Raw genomic sequence first — 13,730 nt, 5'->3', positions numbered from 1 at the left:
GTGCATGCGAAGAGCCTGTGACAAGGAAAAAACACCAATGAAATTTAAAGCTTTAGAAACAGCAGCATTCTCAATATCTTCTCAATCTAGCGATCCCTTTCTTGATTATTGTTTCATAATGTTGGCTGGTGTCTTGCCTTATTATAAAGGGTCGGAAGGGCCGCGATATAAAATTGAGAAGCTGTGCTAGTTAGAAGACAGATGCATAGTAAAATGTAAGTGGTCTAGTGGAAACCGTCTAGGCTCTCTTTTGTTTGTTTTTTCATTTGCTCCTTTATTATGCTTTTTAGCATTTTTTCAACTTATATTATGTAAATTATTTCAAACTCCCCTCATTTTTCACTGAAGATGGCTCAAACGAGCCGAAACATGTTTGAATTTCTTTACTCCGTCTAATGACGGAATATTTATTGTATTGAATTAGGAGGATACTCTCATTTTTCACCTTTGTAAAGTGAAAACCGTCAATACGGAATGATTCTAATATCTTGTAATAAAAATGTACAAGACATAAATAATTGGAAATTGAATTCTATATAACTTTAGTTATATAGTATTTATCGATAGGACCACTAATAATATAAATATTCGATAATTAAATTTAAGGCCTTCCCCTAAACTACCATTTCACTCAGCGTGAATAAAATGATTTATAGCCTAGATTGTAGCGGCTCATCCCTCGACTTTACATAAAGATTTTCATTAAATTCTCTTCAGCCGTTTTCTCGTGATGCGTCTACATACAAACATACAGACAGACAAAAATTACGGAAAAGTAAAAAAGTACATTTTCTTGTTACTATGGACATGACCGATACAGAAATACCATTCTTTTCAAATTCTGAGCAATGTACAGATAAAACTCTTATTTTATATATATAGATATACGAGGTTTATTACCACTATATATACGATGTACATTGTGATACATTTGTTTAACCTGTCACTCACGCAATGGTTTAGATATTTATAAAACGTGTCCGTATAGCACATTTCACCATACTCTGGCAGCCATGCTACCTTCTAGTCACTCACTCGCTCACCCGATTGCATGCGAAGGTGCCCGACCACTCCCCATATAAATAACCCCAGGAAGTGGCGCAGCGCCAATGCAGTGGCGCTCTGATCAATCACAAACACCATCTTCAGGACCGCTGACGGTGGAATTTGACCCCCTCCCCCATCTCTCGAATGCAAGCTTACAGTTACGCAACCCTGACCTCATGGCTAACTCACTTGGTGTGTTCTGTATTATGATTCAAAATCTACTGCAGTACCAAGAGTAAGTTCTCCACAGTTTGCTTAGAAATCAACAGGAAGTTGTAAAGTATGGTTTGTGGAAACTTGAGAAAAACAAGATAGTGGCTGTGATGTCTATTGACTAGTCAAGACAGCAAAATGGAAGACATTCACATTGCTACAGCTTCCACAAAAAGGGTCATTTTCTGGTGGATTGGAAGGAAGCAAGACAAGGCTGGTAAAGTTGCTTTGAGTACAGCTAAACACAGGAACTGCTCAACCCACTAATCTCAAAACACCAATTCCGTCAAAGAACCCTTCAAACAGGTTCACAGGTCTAATGCCTAGTGATCACTGGGATTCTCAAAAATAGGAGATGAAAAATATTAATAGAAGACTCAATCACATGGTAGAAGATATATATCTACTAAATAAATTTACGTTTCATTGCCTCTAATCTCAACTATTCTATCACAACAATGACTCAAGTATACTGAAACTTGGCGTTTATAGTTTTGGAAATAATTATTGAGGAGGCATAGCTGTATTATCACTAGAAAATGAATTCCTACTGAACTCAACAAAGATACACAAGTATTATACTTAATCTTAGTTAATCTGGATAAAAGTTTACAAGGAATGATGTTAATTGAAAATTAGGGGAATCCAAAACAAGGTAAGAACCATTAGCTTCTTACTTAGCTTACCTTCCTAATCATTTTAACATTATATCGAAGTATCATCCAATAGACTTTTTATCATTAATATTTTAATGTAAAAGGCACAGATATCTTCGCAAGACTGAAAAAGATAAAGAGGAATGAACAATGACGACTGTAACATAGTTACTTATCTTAAAAAGAAGGCAAGTTCCATCCACGTCAGCTAATTACTAGCCAACCCGATGTCAAATCTATACGATAAGTGCATTATGGATCAAGATCTACAACAGAACAAAGAACCAAGCTGCATTTGTAAAAAATTATAGTAGAACTCATGCAATGCATGTTGCACGATTTTGAAACATCATGAGAAGAACAAGCCACTTCATCTTGCTTTCCTAGACCTCCAGAAAGCCTTTAATTGTGAATGACATGACCTGATTTGGTTAGCACTTGAACAACCCCAAGTATCTTGTCACACAGGAAAAATATTCTCTGTAGCGCACAGAAGATGGTGTAACTTTGACATTATAATTGGCATCCACTAGGTCTCAGTCTTATCACCATTACTGTTCATCATTGTGATGGACATTGCTGTGGTAGACCTTCAATAACCGATATCCTTCACTCTTCTCTACAATAATGATGTCGTGCAAGCTGGCAAAAGTAAGCATTATCCCCAAAGTCAAACTCAACAATATGAATATCAGAGTAACTGAATGTATGAGATCAAATCCACCATTCCATCTTCCTTTATCCAACCACCACCGCCGTTTCTTAACAGTGTTCCAATTCATGTTCCTTCTTATTATGCTGTTATTGATAAAGTTCAACAACTCTAGTCTGGATCTACCTCTTGTTTTCCGTTTTTCAAGTTTAGCCTCCATCCTCCTCTTGATATGACCAAACTATCTCAGTTTATTTCTCTCTATTCTACCAGAAACATCTTCTAGCCTGATTTCCTCCCTGATATCCTCATTTTTTACTCTGTCTTTCCTATCATACTTTTAAAACATTTAACCTTGCTGAACTATATTTTACTTTTCCGTCTGTTCATAAATGCCCGAGTCTCTACTGCATCTACAGAATGGGGGGGGATAAAATATATCTTATATATTTTTATAATTCCTTCATTTAGATCAAGTTCTTTGTACTCTGGTAAAATGCATTTCCCTGTTGTATCATTTTACTGATATCCATGTAAAATTCTACACCAGTACTTGAAGGGTTCCACAATTTTATTGTCCTGTTCCCCAATTTTGAAAGTACTTTTCCATTCTCTTCCTACTTCAGTCAACACCATTGTCTTGCTTTTTCTCCATGCTTACTTTAATTCCATAATTACCAATATATTTATTCAACATTTCCATTTTATACTTCCTCTCTGTTCGCTCTCTACACCACAATGTTATCAGCGAACAATGTCACCGTCAGTTCCCTGTTCTATTTTCCCCTTGTCTCCTCCACAATTTCATGTTACCAATAAGAACAAGAATGGCTACAGCACAGTACATTGTCTTAGTCCAGTTACATTTCAGTACCATCTTGTCCTACCCACAAGGATACCGATACTGCTGCAACTACTGCTGTATCGTTATAAATTTCATTGTGATCCGTATTGACAGTTATCAGTTACAAAATAAAATGTTAATTAAGGTCGACCTAATCAATTCTTTCATTTCTTGTGATGAGTTACAATTGGTCAGTATGTTTCAGCCTGTTTCAAGCCATCATCAGCTAACATTGGGAAAAAATAATAATTTTCTTATAAACTAAAAGATATAACTCCGCCATTGTCCAGTCCCAAGTCCGGAATGAGAAAGGAGTAGGGTTTGCTGGTCTGGCAACCAGCTGTAAAACTGCCAATGCCAAGTGTTGGACGGCGGAAAATAACCTGACTCCCTAAGGGGGCCAACGGCTTCAGGCGAATGAGCACCATGCTTGGTGTGATGGTCCTCACAGTGGAGGAAATGCCACTGGAATCCATTATGCAGTGTCTGTTCTCCACGTTAGGGGCGGCTGCACAAGGCGTCTGTACTCCAGAGGAGCGGCCTCATTATCACCTCACTGGATCACATCCAGAGTTGTAATTCGGGACCTAGTCCCACACAGGTGACACCTTGGACAGTCAACCATGGAAGGTCTTTTAAGAAATACTCGACCGGCTGAACCAAGAGTTTAGAGACGGCAGCATTCGGATACAGTGGGCTGCCACTTAAAGGATACCGTAAAGTCGGAGGCGCGGAAATACCCCAGTACCACATACACGAATTAGACAAAGTCAAGAATCAAACCAAAGCAGATAACCTACTTCTCTACACAGAATATAAACTCACTCATGCAAACCGGTAAACTAAAAGTGATCACCGACATAACGGACCAACACAAAATTCTTATCATTACAAGAAATTAGAAACACTGACCAGGATGCCTTGGAATCTCAAGGGTACAGACTTTATAAAGGTATACCTGGGAAGAGAGTGATGAAGAATGTTTCACAATTTGGAACAGGATTTTTGGTCAGCCTTAAAATAAAAAACTCAGTTCAAGAATTCAAATCACAGTCTCCACGACTCTCAATGCTCACCTTACAGGCATCTAATAAAATCTATACTATAATAAATGCCCATGCTCCCACTAATGATAAAAACAACTCCTCAAAAGACCATGAGGAAACTGAAGAATTTTGGGACCTATTGGACCAGACCATAGATAACATCCCCAAATACCATGTAAAATTATTAATAGCCGAATTCAACGCTCAACGAGGCAGAGAAAGAAAATACCATGACATAATCAGAAAATGGCCAGCACAAAAGAAAACAAATAAAAATGGAGAGCGACTAGTTGACCTGTGTAGAAGCCATAATTTAATCTCAAAATCTACATGTTTTAAGAGAAAACCTCAAAAACTCAAAACACGGAAACACCTTGACTACACTAAAGGAGAATGGCAACTGGATCATATCTGCATGGACAAATACCACCGCAGAGAGATCTATAATGTCAAAGTCCTCCGAGAAATTGACACAGGTTCAGATCACAACGTAGTTAAAATAAAATTAAGCTCACTCCCGAGAGGAGACTACAAAAGCAAGCCCCTAAAACTAAACGAAAAACAGATCCTACCCAGTTAATCAACAATGAAAATTACCAAAAAGCAACTGAAAAAAATAAAAATCACAGATAAACGTGAAGACTTAGTACACAACCTTTAACAAATTGCAGAAGACCTGGCTCCAATTAAACCACATAAAGAACACCAATGGTGGAACTGTGAATGTGATGAAACAGGGGAGAAAAGACATTAGGCATGGCTATTACTTCAGTCCCAAAAATCAGAAATATCCTATCAAAATTTAGTAAAACAGAGAAGAGAAACTACCCAAATCTTAAGAAGAACAAAAAGACAGCATCATAAGGAGACACTGCAATTAATTGAAGAAGAATTCAATAAAACTGAAACAAGGGGCTACTACAAAACCTTCAGAAAACAGCTCCGAAAATATGAACCCCCGACGCTACTGATGAAGGATGAAAATGGTAAGCTGGCTCATAACAATAAAGATAATGCAGAAATTCTGGCTAAATATTTCAACAAGCTTCTAAATTGTGAGGAACCTACAGAACTCCTTCATTTGGACACCAATACCCCAAAAAAAACACCACCAGAGAACATCAGTCCCCCACAAAAGGAAGTCTACCAGCATTGAATAAATTTAAAAACTACAAAGCGCAAGGAGAAGATCAGACCTTTGTGGAAATCTGGAAATATGCAGGAAGATCAACAAAAGTTGCCCCCCATCAACAACTTGACCCTATCTGCATTAAAGAAGAACTGCCAGAACACTGGACAACAGCCCTCATTCACCCACTGCATAAAAAAAGGAGACAAAACCGACCCTAATAACTACAAAGGAATCTCACTCCTAGACATAACATACAAAATATTTTCAATAATCATCCTTAATAGGATAAGGAGAATAGGAGAATAACAAGGAGGTTTCAGATCCTGGAGGAGCTGTCCTGATCAGATCATGAGTCTTAAGTTGAAAATGGACTATAACAGGAGAAGAAACAGAGATATGGTGATAACATTTGTGGATTTCAAGAAAGCTTACGATTGCATCCATAGAGAATCTCTGTTTAATACTTAAAGACACCCTGGACTACACCCAAAATTAATAAACATGATAAAATTGAGTCTCACTAACACCAAATCAAAAGTGAAGTTTAGGGGTGAAACATTAGAGACATTTGAAATTAAAACTGGACTACAGGAGGGAGATGGGCTCTCACGTGACCACCGACAGAGAAGCATCAGCATTGCCTGGCAAGCTATGAGTGACGTCATCATAAGTGGTGACACCATCACCACCGTGCGCGAGGAATCTTGGGTTTTCTGTATGTACGGAATGTAATGGTGGTGAGAAAGTCGTGTTGAGTTACATTGCATTTACATGAGTGATATTTCGTTTTTTGTCAATTCTGTAAACGAGTTGCGTAATATAAATCAACTCAAGCATGCCACGCTGCTGCTCAGTGTCCAGATGTGATGGAAATTACAGAAATGAGCAGAAAGTAACGGTCTACAACTTCCCAAAGGAACCAGAGTTACTACAGAAGTGGATAGGTGCAATTAAACGAGATTTTCCGCCAGCTTCATACAGCAAGGTAAGTTTAAAGAAACATTGTACAAATTGGACCAACTTGTCGAGTAATATTTCTATGCTTTAGAAATGTACGATGGAAATCATCACTTTCTCTGCCCTCTAACCTTAAAACAACTACCGGTAGAGAACATCTTAGTTTAACATTCTGAGTTCTTACCTAAATCTTTATTCGCTAGATTCCTGAAAAAATGTTTACGTACACTACCGGTACTTCTAAAGCTATTATAAAATCATATTATTTTGTTGGCCTATCCCTCATAACTGTAGATTTACTGTAATCGTAACCAGGCCTGTTATTACTTTGGCACTTCTCTAGTTAGAAAAGTGATCTTTATAAAATAAATTTAATTTACCCAAATGTGTTAGCCTTGTTTCTGGTTACATAAGATAAGCATGGCCATAGGGCTAGCAACAAGTGTACCATTATGAAACAAACCTAATAAACTTACGGTATTGCTAATTTGGATTCTGATAGGTTATGGTAGGCCTATTTTACATTATGACCTATTAGAGTGTGATTATCATTGACCCTTCGAAGGATGTAGTTCATGTAGTTAATTAGGCCACTGTGGGATGTACAAAATTTGGTGATTTCATAACAAAATAATATCTACCTGTACCACTACAAGCATTTCATTTACTGTGCTTTATTGAACTTCAAGTGACAATATGGATTTTTTTCTGATGTCACATGAGCTTATTTTGATGGAAGAGTACTCAATTTTCTCTTATTTCTTGTTCTGAAAGACCTTTCACTGTCCCTACTTTGCAGTAATTGTTCATCAGGATATTAACTTAATACAAATCCATATAATTTTTCCAATACCCCCTTACATATAGCCTAGGCCTATGATGTGTACAAAATTGATACCGGTACATAACAATCTCATCAATGGACCTTCGTTTAAAGAAAAACTTGGCCTTCAGTATGGCTTTATATATATTGGAAACTCAACTAAGTCTTTCTTGACCAATGTTGAATATTGTTAAATGTAAAGTTAATACACTCTAAGTAATTTACAGAAAGAATAGAATATATGGTAACAAAAACAGCAGTGGAGTCATGAGTCCTGTTGGGCAGTCAATGCTCTTCATAACCCAGTATTGACTAAAACTTAGAAGCGCATGTTGGGATGTGATTTACATTAGTTATTCAAGTAAGGAAACAAATATTCATTGTGGTGACTATAAATTAACTATAAAATAATGAATTACAAAATATTTATAACTGAAAAATACAAGAAGTTGAAATACCTGTTGAAATATGTGCCCTGTTGTGCTAACTTTTGTCTACTTCATGTCGCAGGGCATATTTATAGCTGAGAAGTATAAAAAGTTGAAATACCTGTCAAAATGTGTGCCCTGTCATGCTAACTTTTGTCTACTTCATGTCACAGGGCATATTTATAGCTGAGAAGTATAAAAAGTTGAAATACCTGTTAAAATATGTGCCCTGTTATGCTAACTTTTGTGTACTTCATGTCACAGGGCACATTTACAGCAAAAAAGTTAAAAAAGTTGAAATACCTGTTAAAATATGTGCCCTGTCATGCTGACTTAAGTCTATTTCATGGGACCGGATAAAGCAGTTTTTCTTGTCATTACAGCATTTGTTTCAAAATCATTGCACAGTTAATCATCATGTTCATAGCCATCACCATTATCAGGTTTAGCACCTAAACTTAAATATTCTGTTTATAATAGCCTTCAAACTATTCTAGTAGCTGCAATATTTTATGATGATTAGGCCTAGTCATCGCCATTGTCAGGATGAATACCTAAAAATTAAACAAATACAGTATTCTGTTTATAATAGCCTTCGAACTATTCCAGTAGCTGTAATATTTTATGATGATTAGCCCAACACCAAAACTGAAGAGTAGGCCTACTCAGGAATAGGACCATTCAGACACCACTGTGTATTTATTTGCCTATTAACCTGAATAATAGGGAAAATAAATAAATAAACAGACAAATACTAGTAGCTGTTTTCTAACATATTATGAGACTAACACAAAATTAATGAAAACTATACCTGAGCAAAAGTCTGTTCCAGTATTATTGTATATTTGCATTACAGCAAAAATATTAGGCTATTGATGGAGAAATAAAAAATACTTGCAGTCAGCAGCTTACAATTCTGTATCAAATACTCTGGTAAAATTATCAGCTGTTTCTTCATCGTCACGGTCTTCTAAATCCATTACATTACCTTCACCTACTTAGATAGCTTCAGTTAATCCTCTTGTCTTGGGCCTAAACATTTTCAATATTGCACACGAATTGCAACTAGCACAACGTGCATAATTATTACTGCCCTTCAATAACACTAATACATGGAATTTGACACTAGTGTCACTAGCCGCCCACCAGGACTTGTCCCACTTATAATTCATAATATCATAAATATTCACCATTTCTAAGTCCTGTAATAGAAATATATTCCAAAATATGCTTGTTTCCAAAATATAATTTCATATGATTCTTTATACTCCCACGGAAGCTAACAAAAAATTTTGAATTGGTTACACTTTATCCATAGTCAGCTATATACCACAGCTTAGTTAAGCCATGATGGTCAAGAAAGAGTTACATACATGTTATATATGTATCTATTCGTATTGGAAAAGAAGTATGTAGATTATCTCTATTTTATTTTTTACCACTTTCAGGTCTCTGAGCTTCATTTTACATCCCATGACATTATCAGGAAACAGGTGTGTATGACGAAGAAACAGGCGCTTGAATTCTTTATGATCATTATGTAAAATTTATTTTGAGAAAATAACAATTTGGTTGACATAATTGTATAATTTCCCTGTAATAAAGTGACATTATTTATTACAAACTGTTATTCAGTGTACTTACTTATGACCATCTACAAGACCCATCTTCCCAAATTCAGTAATCCTTGAAGAAGCGAGTCATGCAGGAATTTGTTGAAGTACCCTGTTTACAATGCTGTACTTAGGATAATCGGTTTATACGAGTATTAAATACACAACATATTCTATAGCTATCATAATGGTACAGAATGTCTCTCTTTGTTGACATTCTTCTGCAATAAAACTATGTACAGTATGTAAATTCCTCGCAGGGTGAATATTCCCATAGGTACATTACTGTATGTATCCAAATTTTTGGGACGTACAATGGACCTTCTACTTAAGTGATCTGTAGTGGTAAGTAAACCATAAATTACTCATGTGAACTGAATACTGTTTGATTAATCAACGATCTCTCATATTCAATACTTTCTTCAGTTATGGCAGATTAACAATATCTAACAACTATTATGAATGTATTAGAGAGTCAAGAGAACATGTTTTATTTTCAGTTATCATTTATTTATTTATTTATTTATTTATTTATTTATTGTGTACATACTGCTTACGTTTAGCCTACATTATTTTGCGTAAGAAATCTTGATTTGAATATATACTTGAAATCATGTTTTATTTATGTTCTTTGCAGACGATATTTCGAAAATACTTTGTTAGGTTTATTTAGCTGCTACATTCTAAATTAATACATAACATAATTAAGAACGTGTGCAAGTGCAACGCTTGTTATTAATAGCTATGTAGCAACTTCACGTTGCCTAACGGGAGAATGGTCTCCGGTCTCCGTGTAACCACCTGTGATGACGTCACACTTGTATGCGGAGGCCTTCTCTATCGGTGGTCACGGTTCTCACCACTATTATTTAATTGTGCTCTAGAAATGGTAACGAGGGAATGGTTCAGGAAATGTCCCCCAAAAATAAAGATTGGCCAAAAAATCAAAACAAATTGTCTGGGTTTCGCCGACGATTTAGCATTACTAGCAGTGGACATAAAAGAAGCAAAAACCCAGATATCAGTCCTTCAGAACATTGCAAATAAAACTGGCCTCAAAATATCATTTGAAAGAACAGAAATAATGCCCCAAAAACCAACACAACTAAAAGAAGTTACCATAAATGGTAATAAAATCAAAATAGTAACTCAATTTAAATATCTTGGAGAAGTAATAACACATAGGCCTAACCTAAATGAAAAAATCTCAATCCAAACAAGAACAAATAGATTAGCTAAAGTACAAAAATTAACATAGGTTATCTACAAAAAGAAATGTCTATCAATAAATGCAAAAATAAAACACTACAACACAGTTATAAAAATGGAAGCTACATAAGCAGCAGAAACATTTTTTCACCTGAATAAACAATCAAAGACTGACAGACTTCAGAAATTTGAAAGGAGGATTGGAAGAACCTGTATCAACAAAAAAATACCAGAAAGATGGACAGTGGCGGATAATACCTAACAAATTACATGTAACTAATTGTAAGCATACCTAACAATGTCGTGTACAAAGAACTAGAACCCATTACAGATACTATGCGTAAGAGGAGACTGGGATTCTTTGGACATATCTTGAGAATGCAAGACTCGAGACTTCTGAAACAACTAGTGCAACACAATCTCGTCTCAAAAAATACCACAACAGGATGTAAATTGATCAGGGAAGTAAGAGAGGATCTGAAGGAAATAGGCCTTACAACAGAAGACACCACAAATAAGATAAAACTGAATACAAAACTCAAGAATACAAACCTCTGCTTTACCCTTACATGAAACAAACCAACAACACGCATATTTTCAACCGAGGAAAGGGCACAAAGATTGGAGCATATGAAGAAGTACTGGGAGGACCGCAAAGCCTGAACAATCCCTTCAAAAAGACCTGAATGATGGACTGACTAAAGTGATTCTATGCGGTCATAAAAGAAGAAGAAACTAAAAGACATACAATAAAACCTCGTTAAGAAGTTTCTGCAGAGGCCAACAAAAATGAACATGTTAAGCGAGAAAACGTACTACTGAATATATGAATAAATCTATCCAAAAGGGATATGGATCAGCGGTAGAGTGTCGGCCTCCGGATCCCAAGATAGCGGGTTCAAACCCGGCAGAGGTAGTCGGATTTTTTATGGGCGGAGAAAAGTCCATTCGGCACTCCATGTCGTACGATGTTGGCATGTAAAAGATCTCTGGTGACACATTTGGTGTTTACCCGACAAAATTCATTAAATCTCAGCCACAGACGCCCAAGAGAGTTTCGGTTTACTCGGTCTGCCATCTAGTGGGCCTAGAGTAAAACGGAACGTCGAAATTGACGAGCAGACAGCCAGATGGCGTCAAATTGAATTGTCTGCACACGGTAGCTGAGGCCATACGATTATTATTATTATTATTATTATTTTTATGGAAACAATGGATATGATTTTTTCCGAAATGAAGGTATTTTACGACGTGCATTCGCACGCACAATGAAAACGATATCTACCATTTCTCAAGATGAGAGGAAAGTATTATAAGGTGTGAAAAACACTAGAGAACAAATTGTGAAAAACACTAGAGAACAAATATGAAAACCTTTTCTGTTGGGGCTTATAAAATAAAAAGTGCACTGAACGATGTGAAAAACTCCAAACAACAAATATGAAAACATATGCACAGGGGCCATTAAAAATATCCAAATATTATTGCAGATCACACTCGTTCTAAAACAAATGTTAGTAGAAGCCTTTTATTTTGAGCAGTGGGTTATAAAACATTTTCAAGTCACACTCTTAGACAGTGAATTGGAGGTTATACTCGACCATGTGTAACTGCGACAGAATGACTGGCCGCCATTCTGAAAACTTCAACCAAGTCAAATCGACCGAGTCAAAACTCGAAAGTGCGAGTTCAACATTCGAGACCTCTGCGTGCTTAAAGATGCGGATGCGAGTCCACTTTCAGAAATATTTTAATGTTGTCTTCATTAGAAAGGAATTTCACTTTTTCTGTATCCATACCTAGGCCATCACAAGACAAATATGCATCACGCTAGTCATTTTCACACGATTATGTTCCTAATCCAGATACAGGCTACCATATCACACGAAAAATATTCGCTACATTTCAATGTACCATTCAACACAAAATACATTTCTACCTGCGGAATGGAATGCAAAATACAAGCACAAAGACTCGCAGTGTTATTCAGCAGTCTTGATGCTAACCGGCAAGCAAAACTGAACATTCCTAAGGCTAAAAGCTTGCTCTCTGAATGTGCAACTTATCCTGTGAAGTTAAGGAATTTAAGACTTATGAAAATCAGGACTTCGAATTTACGACGTGCTAAGCGGGAAAACATGTTAATGAGGAACGCACTAACGAGGTCTCACTGTCTATAAAATAGATATTTAAAACATATGAACCTTCATGAGGATGACTTAAAATGAATGTCCCTTGAAAACAGGGGAATGTCATGTTGAAATTAATGTACACACATCAAATAATTGACCCTTCTTAGGAATTTGAAATTAATGTACACACATCAAATAATTGACCCTTCTTAGGAATTCCTAAAATTAATATTTCATAAAAAAAGAATGTCATGTCACCGCACATGAATTTGCTGAGGAGTGCATGAATCCTCAGTAAGTTGTATAAGCACTAGTTAGATCAATTAACATAAAAGGAGTTGTGCATTTTCATGTGGTTCGGAAGTTCTTAAAAATGGGTGCTTCTTGATGAAGGGAACGTCCTGTTTAAAACACTGTTTCGTTGGATGTGAAGGGCATATTCAATTTTTTTTTTTTTTTTTTTTTGAAACAGAACTCAGACCCTGGTTTGATTAAATCTTTCAAATAGAAGTGAAAATGTCTAAACTGAGAATTTGAGAACTGTGGATATTAACCATGATGGGGTCAACATGTTGTTGACATGACAAATCAGATTCTTGATTTGGATGATATATGTTCTTGGAACAAACTGTTTACAGTACTTTATCTTCTGATGTTCTGACAATGTGGCCCAAATTGTTCAAACAGATGAGTTTGGAAAGCAGATGAACTCTGAAAGATGCAAAAGATCTGAGAGTGAAAATAAATATAGATGCTAGAGAAATTTACTTTGAAATGTAGATTGGAAACTCACTCACCAGTTGGCCCCGCTGAACTAGATGTCCACAGTTTGTGAATGTGCAACAGTTTGAGAGCTACTGTTGCCAAGTTTTGAACTGTCGTTATTGGAATGGGACGGGGTGGAGGAAGGTGTAGAGTGGGTTGAATAATAAAGGGGACTGACTTGAAAGTATCAATCTTACTCTTCATGAATGATGA

General features: G+C 36.2%; 1 protein-coding gene across 2 annotated transcripts in view; it reads right to left on the bottom strand.

The window, feature by feature from the left end:
* The window catches only part of dnr1 (defense repressor 1), a 269,771-nt gene that overhangs the window by 146,678 nt on the left and 109,363 nt on the right, over positions 1–13,730 (bottom strand). The gene's annotated exons all lie outside the window — the stretch shown is intronic.

The sequence above is a fragment of the Anabrus simplex genome, chromosome 6 (genome assembly GCF_040414725.1).
Source record: "Anabrus simplex isolate iqAnaSimp1 chromosome 6, ASM4041472v1, whole genome shotgun sequence".
NCBI lineage: Eukaryota > Metazoa > Arthropoda > Insecta > Orthoptera > Tettigoniidae > Anabrus > Anabrus simplex.
This window is presented reverse-complemented; position numbering and strand designations above follow the sequence as displayed.